Genomic DNA, 15746 nt, shown 5'->3' with positions numbered 1-15746 from the left:
AAACGAAATAAATATTTTTTGATAATTAATAATAATTAAATCAATTATAAAATATTAAAAAAAAAAAAAAAAATTAAATACTTACCAATACTTACGATTTAATGGTATGCGTTGTAATAGCATCTGCTATGTAATGCCATGCGTTGTAATGGCATGCATTGTAATGGTATTTGCGATGTAATAGCTGCGTTGTAGCAGCATTACGTTGTAAAAGATGCGTTGTAGCAGTAACACACCCCTAAATAGCTGGTGAGAGGTATGAGGTATTCTAAAAGCATAAAAATTGTACACCTGTGAAATGAAATGCTTTCACATGTGATCTTCTGTGTTTATTGTCCTGTGCATAAAGTTGCACCTTGTGTTTGAAGGTTTAAATTATTTCAGGCTTGCATGGAGGCAGAAATTTCTGAGTGACTTTTATACATTTCTTAAGACTCTGCACTGTCAGGATGGCCGAGTGGTCTAAGGCGCTGTGTTTAGGCCGCAGTCTCCTCTGGAGGCGTGGGTTCGAATCCCACTTCTGACATGACTTTTGGAGATGTAATCTCCTTTTTCAGGTTAACATCTGATGGAAGTTGCATCTGTTGGTCTTCACCTGGGATGTGATTCCGTCCTCATCTAGTCAAGAGAGCTGGGGTTTCTCATATATTTCGGTTGTATAAAGTCTTGCTGACAAAGTGCAGTCCTTACTATATGAGCATAGGACCCATGTAAGAGCTCATCTGGAAGAGTCATGCTCTTGTATGCCCTGGCCAGACAGGCCATGCAAATATGGAAGAATGCCTAGCATCTGGTAGACAGTTGGACTCCAGCACACTTACGGCAATTTCCTCAGGGCTGTGATCAGGGGCTGCTTAGATTTGCGTATTCCACCCTATGTTGTGACATTGAAATTCCTTGTTGAATTTGCTTTAGCTAGCCAAGAGGTGGCTGTTGACTCAATTTCAAAGCAGCTTTGGGCCTTTCAAGTGGCTGGTTAATAGCACTTTCTCTTTGTACGCCTTAAAGGTCTAAAGAGTTCTTCATAGGTACTGCTCTCTATGGATTGTTCAAAGATCTGTTGGAAGTACTTATAATAGGATAAATAAATTGAGGGCATGCCTTTTCGGTACCCCACTTGCATGGCTGTCTGGCCTGTGGAAGGATCCACAAATGCAAGTCAGGATGGCCGAGTGGTCTAAGGCACTGCGTTCAGGTCGCAGTCTCTTCTGGAGGCGTGGGTTCAAATCCCACTTCTGACAATTGTGTGTTTACTCTACTTTTTTCTTGGGAGAGAAAAAATCAGATCATTTCCCTCACATGGGCTTATATGGTTGTCTACTTGGAAAAGTGCAGTGAGTTTTTTTCTTGCTCTAGCCACTCAGGACCTAAGTTGTGTGCTTTTTTTGGTTCACAATATCTTTCCCTCTCTGTAGATGATCAAGCAAATGTGGTCAGGATGGCCGAGTGGTGTAAGGCGCTGCGTTAAGGCCGCAGTCTCTCCTGGAGGCGTGGGTTCGAATCCCACTTCTGACAAAACTATAAGTCCATTTTGTCTCTGAGTTCTTTTAGAATCTCAGCTAAAAATTGGCAGTGCATATAATATCTGAATAAGTAACAAACTTCAGTTTCAACTGCAAATTAATTTGCCCAATTCTGTCTTCAAGCTCGTATAATATTCTTCTAGCACTCGTGGTGTTTTATGTGTTTTTTGGGGGGTGCTTAAAAAGTCCCTTTTATTAATGAAATGGGTTACATTCAGTCTTGTGATATTTTTGGTTTCCAATAAGTAGATTGTTAATTTTATGTAACCTCATTTTCTAATGCTCCATTCAAGAGATGTTTCCACTATGAAATGCAGAGCAAGGGGAAAGAGCACAAGTGATAGAGCGAGTGAGTGAGAAGGGGTGTTGAGGAAGGAGAGAATGAAACAAAGACAGAGTGAGTGAACAGCAGGTAGGCCTAGAAGAGGAGACTAGAAGTGAAGGCGACATACTTTTCCCTGCTTTTGACCTCCCACCCATCCCAAACTGACCACAAACGTACCATCTATGCAACGTTGGTATGCAGAATTTCACGTCTCAGCCAGTGAGGGTAAGTCCCAGGCCAGGGGCTAGAGAGCAAAAGACTGCATGTGCTCAGACGTTCCCTGCTAGGGACAGTTGATCTGAAACAAGGTCTGCTCTCTTGTATCCAGCAAGGATCTAGAAATCCTGCATGAATCTGCAAGGCACAATGACAGCATACATTTGCATAATATGCCCCACCTTCTGCCTTCCTACTTCCTGTGCAGTAGTTGTTTGTGTAGAGAGAGAGGTCGCAGGCAAGGTAATTTTGTGAGTAGGATACAGGACCCTAAATAGCTGGTGAGAGGTATGAGGTATTCTAAAAGCATAAAAATTGTACACCTGTGAAATGAAATGCTTTCACATGTGATCTTCTGTGTTTATTGTCCTGTGCATAAAGTTGCACCTTGTGTTTGAAGGTTTAAATTATTTCAGGCTTGCATGGAGGCAGAAATTTCTGAGTGACTTTTATACATTTCTTAAGACTCTGCACTGTCAGGATGGCCGAGTGGTCTAAGGCGCTGTGTTTAGGCCGCAGTCTCCTCTGGAGGTGTGGGTTCGAATCCCACTTCTGACATGACTTTTGGAGATGTAATCTCCTTTTTCAGGTTAACATCTGATGGAAGTTGCATCTGTTGGTCTTCACCTAGGATGTGATTCCGTCCTCATCTAGTCAAGAGAGCTGGGGTTTCTCATATATTTCGGTTCTATAAAGTCTTGCTGACAAAGTGCAGTCCTTACTATATGAGCATAGGACCCATGTAAGAGCTCATCTGGAAGAGTCATGCTCTTGTATGCCCTGGCCAGACAGGCCATGCAAATATGGAAGAATGCCTAGCATCTGGTAGACAGTTGGACTCCAGCACACTTACGGCAATTTCCTCAGGGCTGTGATCAGGGGCTGCTTAGATTTGCGTATTCCACCCTATGTTGTGACATTGAAATTCCTTGTTGAATTTGCTTTAGCTAGCCAAGAGGTGGCTGTTGACTCAATTTCAAAGCAGCTTTGGGCCTTTCAAGTGGCTGGTTAATAGCACTTTCTCTTTGTACGCCTTAAAGGTCTAAAGAGTTCTTCATAGGTACTGCTCTCTATGGATTGTTCAAAGATCTGTTGGAAGTACTTATAATAGGATAAATAAATTGAGGGCATGCCTTTTCGGTACCCCACTTGCATGGCTGTCTGGCCTGTGGAAGGATCCACAAATGCAAGTCAGGATGGCCGAGTGGTCTAAGGCACTGCGTTCAGGTCGCAGTCTCTTCTGGAGGCGTGGGTTCAAATCCCACTTCTGACAATTGTGTGTTTACTCTACTTTTTTCTTGGGAGAGAAAAAATCAGATCATTTCCCTCACATGGGCTTATATGGTTGTCTACTTGGAAAAGTGCAGTGAGTTTTTTTCTTGCTCTAGCCACTCAGGACCTAAGTTGTGTGCTTTTTTTGGTTCACAATATCTTTCCCTCTCTGTAGATGATCAAGCAAATGTGGTCAGGATGGCCGAGTGGTGTAAGGCGCTGCGTTAAGGCCGCAGTCTCTCCTGGAGGCGTGGGTTCGAATCCCACTTCTGACAAAACTATAAGTCCATTTTGTCTCTGAGTTCTTTTAGAATCTCAGCTAAAAATTGGCAGTGCATATAATATCTGAATAAGTAACAAACTTCAGTTTCAACTGCAAATTAATTTGCCCAATTCTGTCTTCAAGCTCGTATAATATTCTTCTAGCACTCGTGGTGTTTTATGTGTTTTTTGGGGGGTGCTTAAAAAGTCCCTTTTATTAATGAAATGGGTTACATTCAGTCTTGTGATATTTTTGGTTTCCAATAAGTAGATTGTTAATTTTATGTAACCTCATTTTCTAATGCTCCATTCAAGAGATGTTTCCACTATGAAATGCAGAGCAAGGGGAAAGAGCACAAGTGATAGAGCGAGTGAGTGAGAAGGGGTGTTGAGGAAGGAGAGAATGAAACAAAGACAGAGTGAGTGAACAGCAGGTAGGCCTAGAAGAGGAGACTAGAAGTGAAGGCGACATACTTTTCCCTGCTTTTGACCTCCCACCCATCCCAAACTGACCACAAACGTACCATCTATGCAACGTTGGTATGCAGAAATTCACGTCTCAGCCAGTGAGGGTAAGTCCCAGGCCAGGGGCTAGAGAGCAAAAGACTGCATGTGCTCAGACGTTCCCTGCTAGGGACAGTTGATCTGAAACAAGGTCTGCTCTCTTGTATCCAGCAAGGATCTAGAAATCCTGCATGAATCTGCAAGGCACAATGACAGCATACATTTGCATAATATGCCCCACCTTCTGCCTTCCTACTTCCTGTGCAGTAGTTGTTTGTGTAGAGAGAGAGGTCTCAGGCAAGGTAATTTTGTGAGTAGGATACAGGACCCTAAATAGCTGGTGAGAGGTATGAGGTATTTTAAAAGCATAAAAATTGTACACCTGTGAAATGAAATGGTTTCACATGTGATCTTCTGTGTTTATTGTCCTGTGCATAAAGTTGCACCTTGTGTTTGAAGGTTTAAATTATTTCAGGCTTGCATGGAGGCAGAAATTTCTGAGTGACTTTTATACATTTCTTAAGACTCTGCACTGTCAGGATGGCCGAGTGGTCTAAGGCGCTGTGTTTAGGCCGCAGTCTCCTCTGGAGGTGTGGGTTCGAATCCCACTTCTGACATGACTTTTGGAGATGTAATCTCCTTTTTCAGGTTAACATCTGATGGAAGTTGCATCTGTTGGTCTTCACCTAGGATGTGATTCCGTCCTCATCTAGTCAAGAGAGCTGGGGTTTCTCATATATTTCGGTTGTATAAAGTCTTGCTGACAAAGTGCAGTCCTTACTATATGAGCATAGGACCCATGTAAGAGCTCATCTGGAAGAGTCATGCTCTTGTATGCCCTGGCCAGACAGGCCATGCAAATATGGAAGAATGCCTAGCATCTGGTAGACAGTTGGACTCCAGCACACTTATGGCAATTTCCTCAGGGCTGTGATCAGGGGCTGCTTAGATTTGCGTATTCCACCCTATGTTGTGACATTGAAATTCCTTGTTGAATTTGCTTTAGCTAGCCAAGAGGTGGCTGTTGACTCAATTTCAAAGCAGCTTTGGGCCTTTCAAGTGGCTGGTTAATAGCACTTTCTCTTTGTACGCCTTAAAGGTCTAAAGAGTTCTTCATAGGTACTGCTCTCTATGGATTGTTCAAAGATCTGTTGGAAGTACTTATAATAGGATAAATAAATTGAGGGCATGCCTTTTCGGTACCCCACTTGCATGGCTGTCTGGCCTGTGGAAGGTTCCACAAATGCAAGTCAGGATGGCCGAGTGGTCTAAGGCGCTGCGTTCAGGTCGCAGTCTCTTCTGGAGGCGTGGGATCAAATCCCACTTCTGACAATTGTGTGTTTACTCTACTTTTTTCTTGAGAGAGAAAAAATCTGATCATTTCCCTCACATGGGCTTATATGGTTGTCTACTTGGAAAAGTGCAGTGAGTTTTTTTCTTGCTCTAGCCACTCATGACCTAAGATGTGTGCTTTTTTTGGTTCACAATATCTTTCCCTCTCTGTAGATGATCAAGCAAATGTGGTCAGGATGGCCGAGTGGTCTAAGGCGCTGCGTTAAGGCCGCAGTCTCTCCTGGAGGCGTGGGTTCAAATCCCACTTCTGACAAAACTTTAAGTCCATTTTGTCTCTGAGTTATTTTAGAATCTCAGCTAAAAATTGGCAGTGCATATAATATCTGAATAAGTAACAAACTTCAGTTTCAACTGCAAATTAATTTGCCCAATTCTGTCTTCAAGCTCGTATAATATTCTTCTAGCACTCGTGGTGTTTTATGTGTTTTTTGGGGGGTGCTTAAAAAGTCCCTTTTATTAATGAAATGGGTTACATTCAGTCTTGTGATATTTTTGGTTTCCAATAAGTAGATTGTTCATTTTATGTAACCTCATTTTCTAATGCTCCATTCAAGAGATGTTTCCACAATGAAATGCAGAGCAAGGGGAAAGAGCACAAGTGATAGAGCGAGTGAGTGAGAAGGGGTGTTGAGGAAGGAGAGAATGAAACAAAGACAGAGTGAGTGAACGGCAGGTAGGCCTAGAAGAGGAGACTAGAAGTGAAGGCGACATACTTTTCCATGCTTTTGACCTCCCACCCATCCCAAACCAACCACAAACGTACCATCTATGCAACGTTGGTATGCAGAAATTCACGCCTCAGCCAGTGAGGGTAAGTCCCAGGCCAGGGGCTAGAGAGCAAAAGACTGCATGTGCTCAGACGTTCCCTGCTAGGGACAGTTGATCTGAAACAAGGTCTGCTCTCTTGTATCCAGCAAGGATCTAGAAATCCTGCATGAATCTGCAAGGCACAATGACAGCATACATTTGCATAATATGCCCCACATTCTGCCTTCCTACTTCCTGTGCAGTAGTTGTTTGTGTAGAGAGAGAGGTCGCAGGCAAGGTAATTTTCTGAGTAGGATACAGGACCCTAAATAGCTGGTGAGAGGTATGAGGTATTTTAAAAGCATAAAAATTGTACACCTGTGAAATGAAATGCTTTCACATGTGATCTTCTGTGTTTATTGTCCTGTGCATAAAGTTGCACCTTGTGTTTGAAGGTTTAAATTATTTCAGGCTTGCATGGAGGCAGAAATTTCTGAGTGACTTTTATACATTTCTTAAGACTCTGCACTGTCAGGATGGCCGAGTGGTCTAAGGCGCTGTGTTTAGGCTGCAGTCTCCTCTGGAGGCGTGGGTTCGAATCCCACTTCTGACATGACTTTTGGAGATGTAATCTCCTTTTTCAGGTTAACATCTGATGGAAGTTGCATCTGTTGGTCTTCACCTGGGATGTGATTCCGTCCTCATCTAGTCAAGAGAGCTGGGGTTTCTCATATATTTCGGTTGTATAAAGTCTTGCTGACAAAGTGCAGTCCTTACTATATGAGCATAGGACCCATGTAAGAGCTCATCTGGAAGAGTCATGCTCTTGTATGCCCTGGCCAGACAGGCCATGCAAATATGGAAGAATGCCTAGCATCTGGTAGACAGTTGGACTCCAGCACACTTACGGCAATTTCCTCAGGGCTGTGATCAGGGGCTGCTTAGATTTGCGTATTTCACCTTATGTTGTGACATTGAAATTCCTTGTTGAATTTGCTTTAGCTAGCCAAGAGGTGGCTGTTGACTCAATTTCAAAGCAGCTTTGTTCCGTTCAAGTGGCTGGTTAATAGCACTTTCTCTTTGTGCGCCTTAAAGGTCTAAAGAGTTCTTCATAGGTACTGCTCTCTATGGATTGTTCAAAGATCTGTTGGAAGTACTTATAATAGGATAAATAAATTGAGGGCATGCCTTTTCGGTACCCCACTTGCATGGCTGTCTGGCCTGTGGAAGGTTCCACAAATGCAAGTCAGGATGGCCGAGTGGTCTAAGGCGCTGCGTTCAGGTCGCAGTCTCTTCTGGAGGCGTGGGATCAAATCCCACTTCTGACAATTGTGTGTTTACTCTACTTTTTTCTTGAGAGAGAAAAAATCTGATCATTTCCCTCACATGGGCTTATATGGTTGTCTACTTGGAAAAGTGCAGTGAGTTTTTTTCTTGCTCTAGCCACTCATGACCTAAGATGTGTGCTTTTTTTGGTTCACAATATCTTTCCCTCTCTGTAGATGATCAAGCAAATGTGGTCAGGATGGCCGAGTGGTCTAAGGCGCTGCGTTAAGGCCGCAGTCTCTCCTGGAGGCGTGGGTTCAAATCCCACTTCTGACAAAACTTTAAGTCCATTTTGTCTCTGAGTTCTTTTAGAATCTCAGCTAAAAATTGGCAGTGCATATAATATCTGAATAAGTAACAAACTTCAGTTTCAACTGCAAATTAATTTGCCCAATTCTGTCTTCAAGCTCGTATAATATTCTTCTAGCACTCGTGGTGTTTTATGTGTTTTTTGGGGGGTGCTTAAAAAGTCCCTTTTATTAATGAAATGGGTTACATTCAGTCTTGTGATATTTTTGGTTTCCAATAAGTAGATTGTTAATTTTATGTAACCTCATTTTCTAATGCTCCATTCAAGAGATGTTTCCACAATGAAATGCAGAGCAAGGGGAAAGAGCACAAGTGATAGAGCGAGTGAGTGAGAAGGGGTGTTGAGGAAGGAGAGAATGAAACAAAGACAGAGTGAGTGAACGGCAGGTAGGCCTAGAAGAGGAGACTAGAAGTGAAGGCGACATACTTTTCCATGCTTTTGACCTCCCACCCATCCCAAACCAACCACAAACGTACCATCTATGCAACGTTGGTATGCAGAAATTCACGCCTCAGCCAGTGAGGGTAAGTCCCAGGCCAGGGGCTAGAGAGCAAAAGACTGCATGTGCTCAGACGTTCCCTGCTAGGGACAGTTGATCTGAAACAAGGTCTGCTCTCTTGTATCCAGCAAGGATCTAGAAATCCTGCATGAATCTGCAAGGCACAATGACAGCATACATTTGCATAATATGCCCCATATTCTGCCTTCCTACTTCCTGTGCAGTAGTTGTTTGTGTAGAGAGAGAGGTCGCAGGCAAGGTAATTTTGTGAGTCGGATACAGGACCCTAAATAGCTGGTGAGAGGTATGAGGTATTTTAAAAGCATAAAAATTGTACACCTGTGAAATGAAATGCTTTCACATGTGATCTTCTGTGTTTATTGTCCTGTGCATAAAGTTGCACCTTGTGTTTGAAGGTTTAAATTATTTCAGGCTTGCATGGAGGCAAAAATTTCTGAGTGACTTTTATACATTTCTTAAGACTCTGCACTGTCAGGATGGCCGAGTGGTCTAAGGCGCTGTGTTTAGGCTGCAGTCTCCTCTGGAGGCGTGGGTTCGATTCCCACTTCTGACATGACTTTTGGAGATGTAATCTGCTTTTTCAGGTTAACATCTGATGGAAGTTGCATCTGTTGGTCTTCACCTGGGATGTGATTCCGTCCTCATCTAGTCAAGAGAGCTGGGGTTTCTCATATATTTCGGTTGTATAAAGTCTTGCTGACAAAGTGCAGTCCTTACTATATGAGCATAGGACCCATGTAAGAGCTCATCTGGAAGAGTCATGCTCTTGTATGCCCTGGCCAGACAGGCCATGCAAATATGGAAGAATGCCTAGCATCTGGTAGACAGTTGGACTCCAGCACACTTACGGCAATTTCCTCAGGGCTGTGATCATGGGCTGCTTAGATTTGCGTATTCCACCCTATGTTTTGACATTGAAATTCCTTGTTGAATTTGCTTTAGCTAGCCAAGAGGTGGCTGTTGACTCAATTTCAAAGCAGCTTTGGGCCTTTCAAGTGGCTGGTTAATAGCACTTTCTCTTTGTACGCCTTAAAGGTCTAAAGAGTTCTTCATAGGTACTGCTCTCTATGGATTGTTCAAAGATCTGTTGGAAGTACTTATAATAGGATAAATAAATTGAGGGCATGCCTTTTCGGTACCCCACTTGCATGGCTGTCTGGCCTGTGGAAGGTTCCACAAATGCAAATCAGGATGGCCGAGTGGTCTAAGGCGCTGCGTTCAGGTCGCAGTCTCTTCTGGAGGTGTGGGTTCAAATCCCACTTCTGACAATTGTGTGTTTACTCTACTTTTTTCTTGGGAGAGAAAAAATCAGATCATTTCCCTCACATGGGCTTATATGGTTGTCTACTTGGAAAAGTGCAGTGATTTTTTTTCTTGCTCTAGCCACTCATGACCTAAGTTGTGTGCTTTTTTTGGTTCACAATATCTTTCCCTCTCTGTAGATGATCAAGCAAATGTGGTCAGGATGGCCGAGTGGTCTAAAGCGCTGCGTTAAGGCCGCAGACTCTCCTGGAGGCGTGGGTTCGAATCCCACTTCTGACAAAACTTTAAGTCCATTTTGTCTCTGAGTTCTTTTAGAATCTCAGCTAAAAATTGGCAGTGCATATAATATCTGAATAAGTAACAAACTTCAGTTTCGACTGCAAATTAATTTGCCCAATTCTGTCTTCAAGCTCGTATAATATTCTTCTAGCACTCGTGGTGTTTTATGTGTTTTTTGGGGGGTGCTTAAAAAGTCCCTTTTAAATAATGAAATGGGTTACATTCAGTCTTGTGATATTTTTGGTTTCCAATAAGTAGATTGTTAATTTTATGTAACCTCATTATCTAATGCTCCATTCAAGAGATGTTTCCACTATGAAATGCAGAGCAAGGGGAAAGAGCACAAGTGATAGAGCGAGTGAGTGAGAAGGGGTGTTGAGGAAGGAGAGAATGAAACAAAGACAGAGTGAGTGAACGGCAGGTAGGCCTAGAAGAGGAGACTAGAAGTGAAGGCGACATACTTTTCCCTGCTTTTGACCTCCCACCCATCCCAAACCGACCACAAACGTACCATCTATGCAACGTTGGTATGCAGAAATTCACGCCTCAGCCAGTGAGGGTAAGTCCCAGGCCAGGGGCTAGAGAGCAAAAGACTGCATGTGCTCAGACGTTCCCTGCTAGGGACAGTTGATCTGAAACAAGGTCTGCTCTCTTGTATCCAGCAAGGATCTAGAAATCCTGCATGAATCTGCAAGGCACAATGACAGCATACATTTGCATAATATGCCCCACCTTCTGCCTTCCTACTTCCTGTGCAGTAGTTGTTTGTGTAGAGAGAGAGGTCGCAGGCAAGGTAATTTTGTGAGTAGGATACAGGACCCTAAATAGCTGGTGAGAGGTATGAGGTATTTTAAAAGCATAAAAATTGTACACCTGTGAAATGAAATGCTTTCACATGTGATCTTCTGTGTTTATTGTCCTGTGCATAAAGTTGCACCTTGTGTTTGAAGGTTTAAATTATTTCAGGCTTGTATGGAGGCAGAAATTTCTGAGTGACTTTTATACATTTCTTAAGACTCTGCACTGTCAGGATGGCCGAGTGGTCTAAGGCGCTGTGTTTAGGCCGCAGTCTCCTCTGGAGGCGTGGGTTCGAATCCCACTTCTGACATGACTTTTGGAGATGTAATCTCCTTTTTCAGGTTAACATCTGATGGAAGTTGCATCTGTTGGTCTTCACCTGGGATGTGATTCCGTCCTCATCTAGTCAAGAGAGCTGGGGTTTCTCATATATTTCGGTTGTATAAAGTCTTGCTGACAAAGTGCAGTCCTTACTATATGAGCATAGGACCCATGTAAGAGCTCATCTGGAAGAGTCATGCTCTTGTATGCCCTGGCCAGACAGGCCATGCAAATATGGAAGAATGCCTAGCATCTGGTAGACAGTTGGACTCCAGCACACTTACGGCAATTTCCTCAGGGCTGTGATCATGGGCTGCTTAGATTTGCGTATTCCACCCTATGTTTTGACATTGAAATTCCTTGTTGAATTTGCTTTAGCTAGCCAAGAGGTGGCTGTTGACTCAATTTCAAAGCAGCTTTGGGCCTTTCAAGTGGCTGGTTAATAGCACTTTCTCTTTGTACGCCTTAAAGGTCTAAAGAGTTCTTCATAGGTACTGCTCTCTATGGATTGTTCAAAGATCTGTTGGAAGTACTTATAATAGGATAAATAAATTGAGGGCATGCCTTTTCGGTACCCCACTTGCATGGCTGTCTGGCCTGTGGAAGGGTCCACAAATGCAAGTCAGGATGGCCGAGTGGTCTAAGGCACTGCGTTCAGGTCGCAGTCTCTTCTGGAGGCGTGGGTTCAAATCCCACTTCTGACAATTGTGTGTTTACTCTACTTTTTTCTTGGGAGAGAAAAAATCAGATCATTTTCCTCACATGGGCTTATATGGTTGTCTACTTGGAAAAGTGCAGTGAGTTTTTTTCTTGCTCTAGCCACTCATGACCTAAGTTGTGTGCTTTTTTTGGTTCACAATATCTTTCCCTCTCTGTAGATGACCAAGCAAATGTGGTCAGGATGGCCGAGTGGTCTAAGGCGCTGCGTTAAGGCCGCAGTCTCTCCTGGAGGCGTGGGTTCAAATCCCACTTCTGACAAAACTTTAAGTCCATTTTGTCTCTGAGTTCTTTTAGAATCTCAGCTAAAAATTGGCAGTGCATATAATATCTGAATAAGTAACAAACTTCAGTTTCAACTGCAAATTAATTTGCCCAATTCTGTCTTCAAGCTCGTATAATATTCTTCTAGCACTCGTGGTGTTTTATGTGTTTTTTGGGGGGTGCTTAAAAAGTCCCTTTTATTAATGAAATGGGTTACATTCAGTCTTGTGATATTTTTGGTTTCCAATAAGTAGATTGTTAATTTTATGTAACCTCATTTTCTAATGCTCCATTCAAGAGATGTTTCCACTATGAAATGCAGAGCAAGGGGAAAGAGCACAAGTGATAGAGCGAGTGAGTGAGAAGGGGTGTTGAGGAAGGAGAGAATGAAACAAAGACAGAGTGAGTGAACGGCAGGTAGGCCTAGAAGAGGAGACTAGAAGTGAAGGCGACATACTTTTCCATGCTTTTGACCTCCCACCCATCCCAAACCGACCACAAACGTACCATCTATGCAACGTTGGTATGCAGAAATTCACGCCTCAGCCAGTGAGGGTAAGTCCCAGGCCAGGGGCTAGAGAGCAAAAGACTGCATGTGCTCAGACGTTCCCTGCTAGGGACAGTTGATCTGAAACAAGGTCTGCTCTCTTGTATCCAGCAAGGATCTAGAAATCCTGCATGAATCTGCAAGGCACAATGACAGCATACATTTGCATAATATGCCCCACCTTCTGCCTTCCTACTTCCTGTGCAGTAGTTGTTTGTGTAGAGAGAGAGGTCGCAGGCAAGGTAATTTTGTGAGTAGGATACAGGACCCTAAATAGCTGGTGAGAGGTATGAGGTATTCTGAAAGCATAAAAATTGTACACCTGTGAATTGAAATGCTTTCACATGTGATCTTCTGTGTTTATTGTCCTGTGCATAAAGTTGCACCTTGTGTTTGAAGGTTTAAATTATTTCAGGCTTGCATGGAGGTAGAAATTTCTGAGTGACTTTTGTACATTTCTTAAGACTCTGCACTGTCAGGATGGCCGAGTGGTCTAAGGCGCTGTGTTTAGGCCGCAGTCTTCTCTGGAGGCGTGGGTTCGAATCCCACTTCTGACATGACTTTTGGAGATGTAATCTCCTTTTTCAGGTTAACATCTGATGGAAGTTGCATCTGTTGGTCTTCACCTGGGATGTGATTCCGTCCTCATCTAGTCAAGAGAGCTGGGGTTTCTCATATATTTCGGTTCTATAAAGTCTTGCTGACAAAGTGCAGACCTTACTATATGAGCATAGGACCCATGTAAGAGCTCATCTGGAAGAGTCATGCTCTTGTATGCCCTGGCCAGACAGGCCATGCAAATATGGAAGAATGCCTAGCATCTGGTAGACAGTTGGACTCCAGCACACTTACGGCAATTTCCTCAGGGCTGTGATCAGGGGCTGCTTAGATTTGCGTATTCCACCCTATGTTGTGACATTGAAATTCCTTGTTGAATTTGCTTTAGCTAGCCAAGAGGTGGCTGTTGACTCAATTTCAAAGCAGCTTTGGGCCTTTCAAGTGGCTGGTTAATAGCACTTTCTCTTTGTACGCCTTAAAGGTCTAAAGAGTTCTTCATAGGTACTGCTCTCTATGGATTGTTCAAAGATCTGTTGGAAGTACTTATAATAGGATAAATAAATTGAGGGCATGCCTTTTCGGTACCCCACTTGCATGGCTGTCTGGCCTGTGGAAGGTTCCACACATGCAAGTCAGGATGGCCGAGTGGTCTAAGGCGCTGCGTTCAGGTCGCAGTCTCTTCTGGAGGTGTGGGTTCAAATCCCACTTCTGACAATTGTGTGTTTACTCTACTTTTTTCTTGGGAGAGAAAAAATCAGATCATTTCCCTCACATGGGCTTATATGGTTGTCTACTTGGAAAAGTGCAGTGATTTTTTTTCTTGCTCTAGCCACTCATGACCTAAGTTGTGTGCTTTTTTTGGTTCACAATATCTTTCCCTCTCTGTAGATGATCAAGCAAATGTGGTCAGGATGGCCGAGTGGTCTAAGGCGCTGCGTTAAGGCCGCAGACTCTCCTGGAGGCGTGGGTTCGAATCCCACTTCTGACAAAACTTTAAGTCCATTTTGTCTCTGAGTTCTTTTAGAATCTCAGCTAAAAATTGGCAGTGCATATAATATCTGAATAAGTAACAAACTTCAGTTTCGACTGCAAATTAATTTGCCCAATTCTGTCTTCAAGCTCGTATAATATTCTTCTAGCACTCGTGGTGTTTTATGTGTTTTTTGGGGGGTGCTTAAAAAGTCCCTTTTAAATAATGAAATGGGTTACATTCAGTCTTGTGATATTTTTGGTTTCCAATAAGTAGATTGTTAATTTTATGTAACCTCATTATCTAATGCTCCATTCAAGAGATGTTTCCACTATGAAATGCAGAGCAAGGGGAAAGAGCACAAGTGATAGAGCGAGTGAGTGAGAAGGGGTGTTGAGGAAGGAGAGAATGAAACAAAGACAGAGTGAGTGAACGGCAGGTAGGCCTAGAAGAGGAGACTAGAAGTGAAGGCGACATACTTTTCCCTGCTTTTGACCTCCCACCCATCCCAAACCGACCACAAACGTACCATCTATGCAACGTTGGTATGCAGAAATTCACGCCTCAGCCAGTGAGGGTAAGTCCCAGGCCAGGGGCTAGAGAGCAAAAGACTGCATGTGCTCAGACGTTCCCTGCTAGGGACAGTTGATCTGAAACAAGGTCTGCTCTCTTGTATCCAGCAAGGATCTAGAAATCCTGCATGAATCTGCAAGGCACAATGACAGCATACATTTGCATAATATGCCCCACCTTCTGCCTTCCTACTTCCTGTGCAGTAGTTGTTTGTGTAGAGAGAGAGGTCGCAGGCAAGGTAATTTTGTGAGTAGGATACAGGACCCTAAATAGCTGGTGAGAGGTATGAGGTATTTTAAAAGCATAAAAATTGTACACCTGTGAAATGAAATGCTTTCACATGTGATCTTCTGTGTTTATTGTCCTGTGCATAAAGTTGCACCTTGTGTTTGAAGGTTTAAATTATTTCAGGCTTGCATGGAGGCAGAAATTTCTGAGTGACTTTTATACATTTCTTAAGACTCTGCACTGTCAGGATGGCCGAGTGGTCTAAGGCGCTGTGTTTAGGCCGCAGTCTCCTCTGGAGGAGTGGGTTCGAATCCCACTTCTGACATGACTTTTGGAGATGTAATCTCCTTTTTCAGGTTAACATCTGATGGAAGTTGCATCTGTTGGTCTTCACCTGGGATGTGATTCCGTCCTCATCTAGTCAAGAGAGCTGGGGTTTCTCATATATTTCGGTTGTATAAAGTCTTGCTGACAAAGTGCAGTCCTTACTATATGAGCATAGGACCCATGTAAGAGCTCATCTGGAAGAGTCATGCTCTTGTATGCCCTGGCCAGACAGGCCATGCAAATATGGAAGAATGCCTAGCATCTGGTAGACAGTTGGACTCCAGCACACTTACGGCAATTTCCTCAGGGCTGTGATCAGGGGCTGCTTAGATTTGCGTATTTCACCTTATGTTGTGACATTGAAATTCCTTGTTGAATTTGCTTTAGCTAGCCAAGAGGTGGCTGTTGACTCAATTTCAAAGCAGCTTTGTTCCGTTCAAGTGGCTGGTTAATAGCACTTTCTCTTTGTACGCCTTAAAGGTCTAAAGAGTTCTTCATAGGTACTGCTCTCTATGGATTGTTCAAAGATCTGTTGGAAGTACTT

The 15746-nt window shown here is 43.2% G+C and overlaps 21 non-coding genes across 21 annotated transcripts; all 21 read left to right on the top strand.

Moving 5' to 3' along the window:
• The first annotated feature begins 443 nt into the window (after nucleotides 1–443).
• On the top strand, nucleotides 444–526 carry TRNAL-UAG (transfer RNA leucine (anticodon UAG)). The gene has a single exon. It is a non-coding gene; the product is annotated as a tRNA-Leu (tRNA).
• A 632-nt stretch (nucleotides 527–1158) lies between these two features.
• Nucleotides 1159–1241, top strand: TRNAL-CAG (transfer RNA leucine (anticodon CAG)). The gene has a single exon. It is a non-coding gene; the product is annotated as a tRNA-Leu (tRNA).
• Nucleotides 1242–1432: 191 nt separating this feature from the next.
• TRNAL-AAG (transfer RNA leucine (anticodon AAG)) lies at nucleotides 1433–1515 on the top strand. The gene has a single exon. It is a non-coding gene; the product is annotated as a tRNA-Leu (tRNA).
• Nucleotides 1516–2539: 1024 nt separating this feature from the next.
• TRNAL-UAG (transfer RNA leucine (anticodon UAG)) lies at nucleotides 2540–2622 on the top strand. Its single transcript has one exon. It is a non-coding gene; the product is annotated as a tRNA-Leu (tRNA).
• A 632-nt stretch (nucleotides 2623–3254) lies between these two features.
• Nucleotides 3255–3337, top strand: TRNAL-CAG (transfer RNA leucine (anticodon CAG)). Its single transcript has one exon. It is a non-coding gene; the product is annotated as a tRNA-Leu (tRNA).
• Nucleotides 3338–3528: 191 nt separating this feature from the next.
• Nucleotides 3529–3611, top strand: TRNAL-AAG (transfer RNA leucine (anticodon AAG)). Its single transcript has one exon. It is a non-coding gene; the product is annotated as a tRNA-Leu (tRNA).
• Nucleotides 3612–4635: 1024 nt separating this feature from the next.
• TRNAL-UAG (transfer RNA leucine (anticodon UAG)) lies at nucleotides 4636–4718 on the top strand. Its single transcript has one exon. It is a non-coding gene; the product is annotated as a tRNA-Leu (tRNA).
• Nucleotides 4719–5350: 632 nt separating this feature from the next.
• Nucleotides 5351–5433, top strand: TRNAL-CAG (transfer RNA leucine (anticodon CAG)). Its single transcript has one exon. It is a non-coding gene; the product is annotated as a tRNA-Leu (tRNA).
• Nucleotides 5434–5624: 191 nt separating this feature from the next.
• TRNAL-AAG (transfer RNA leucine (anticodon AAG)) lies at nucleotides 5625–5707 on the top strand. Its single transcript has one exon. It is a non-coding gene; the product is annotated as a tRNA-Leu (tRNA).
• A 1024-nt stretch (nucleotides 5708–6731) lies between these two features.
• Nucleotides 6732–6814, top strand: TRNAL-UAG (transfer RNA leucine (anticodon UAG)). The gene has a single exon. It is a non-coding gene; the product is annotated as a tRNA-Leu (tRNA).
• Nucleotides 6815–7446: 632 nt separating this feature from the next.
• TRNAL-CAG (transfer RNA leucine (anticodon CAG)) lies at nucleotides 7447–7529 on the top strand. The gene has a single exon. It is a non-coding gene; the product is annotated as a tRNA-Leu (tRNA).
• A 191-nt stretch (nucleotides 7530–7720) lies between these two features.
• Nucleotides 7721–7803, top strand: TRNAL-AAG (transfer RNA leucine (anticodon AAG)). Its single transcript has one exon. It is a non-coding gene; the product is annotated as a tRNA-Leu (tRNA).
• A 1024-nt stretch (nucleotides 7804–8827) lies between these two features.
• Nucleotides 8828–8910, top strand: TRNAL-UAG (transfer RNA leucine (anticodon UAG)). The gene has a single exon. It is a non-coding gene; the product is annotated as a tRNA-Leu (tRNA).
• A 906-nt stretch (nucleotides 8911–9816) lies between these two features.
• Nucleotides 9817–9899, top strand: TRNAL-AAG (transfer RNA leucine (anticodon AAG)). The gene has a single exon. It is a non-coding gene; the product is annotated as a tRNA-Leu (tRNA).
• Nucleotides 9900–10924: 1025 nt separating this feature from the next.
• Nucleotides 10925–11007, top strand: TRNAL-UAG (transfer RNA leucine (anticodon UAG)). Its single transcript has one exon. It is a non-coding gene; the product is annotated as a tRNA-Leu (tRNA).
• A 632-nt stretch (nucleotides 11008–11639) lies between these two features.
• Nucleotides 11640–11722, top strand: TRNAL-CAG (transfer RNA leucine (anticodon CAG)). Its single transcript has one exon. It is a non-coding gene; the product is annotated as a tRNA-Leu (tRNA).
• Nucleotides 11723–11913: 191 nt separating this feature from the next.
• TRNAL-AAG (transfer RNA leucine (anticodon AAG)) lies at nucleotides 11914–11996 on the top strand. Its single transcript has one exon. It is a non-coding gene; the product is annotated as a tRNA-Leu (tRNA).
• Nucleotides 11997–13020: 1024 nt separating this feature from the next.
• TRNAL-UAG (transfer RNA leucine (anticodon UAG)) lies at nucleotides 13021–13103 on the top strand. Its single transcript has one exon. It is a non-coding gene; the product is annotated as a tRNA-Leu (tRNA).
• Nucleotides 13104–13735: 632 nt separating this feature from the next.
• TRNAL-CAG (transfer RNA leucine (anticodon CAG)) lies at nucleotides 13736–13818 on the top strand. The gene has a single exon. It is a non-coding gene; the product is annotated as a tRNA-Leu (tRNA).
• Nucleotides 13819–14009: 191 nt separating this feature from the next.
• Nucleotides 14010–14092, top strand: TRNAL-AAG (transfer RNA leucine (anticodon AAG)). The gene has a single exon. It is a non-coding gene; the product is annotated as a tRNA-Leu (tRNA).
• Nucleotides 14093–15117: 1025 nt separating this feature from the next.
• Nucleotides 15118–15200, top strand: TRNAL-UAG (transfer RNA leucine (anticodon UAG)). The gene has a single exon. It is a non-coding gene; the product is annotated as a tRNA-Leu (tRNA).
• The last annotated feature ends 546 nt before the right edge of the window (nucleotides 15201–15746 follow it).

This window comes from Lissotriton vulgaris, chromosome 8 (genome assembly GCF_964263255.1).
Source record: "Lissotriton vulgaris chromosome 8, aLisVul1.2, whole genome shotgun sequence".
NCBI lineage: Eukaryota > Metazoa > Chordata > Amphibia > Caudata > Salamandridae > Lissotriton > Lissotriton vulgaris.
Note: the sequence above shows the minus strand (reverse complement) of the source record. Positions and strands in the feature narration are given on the sequence as shown.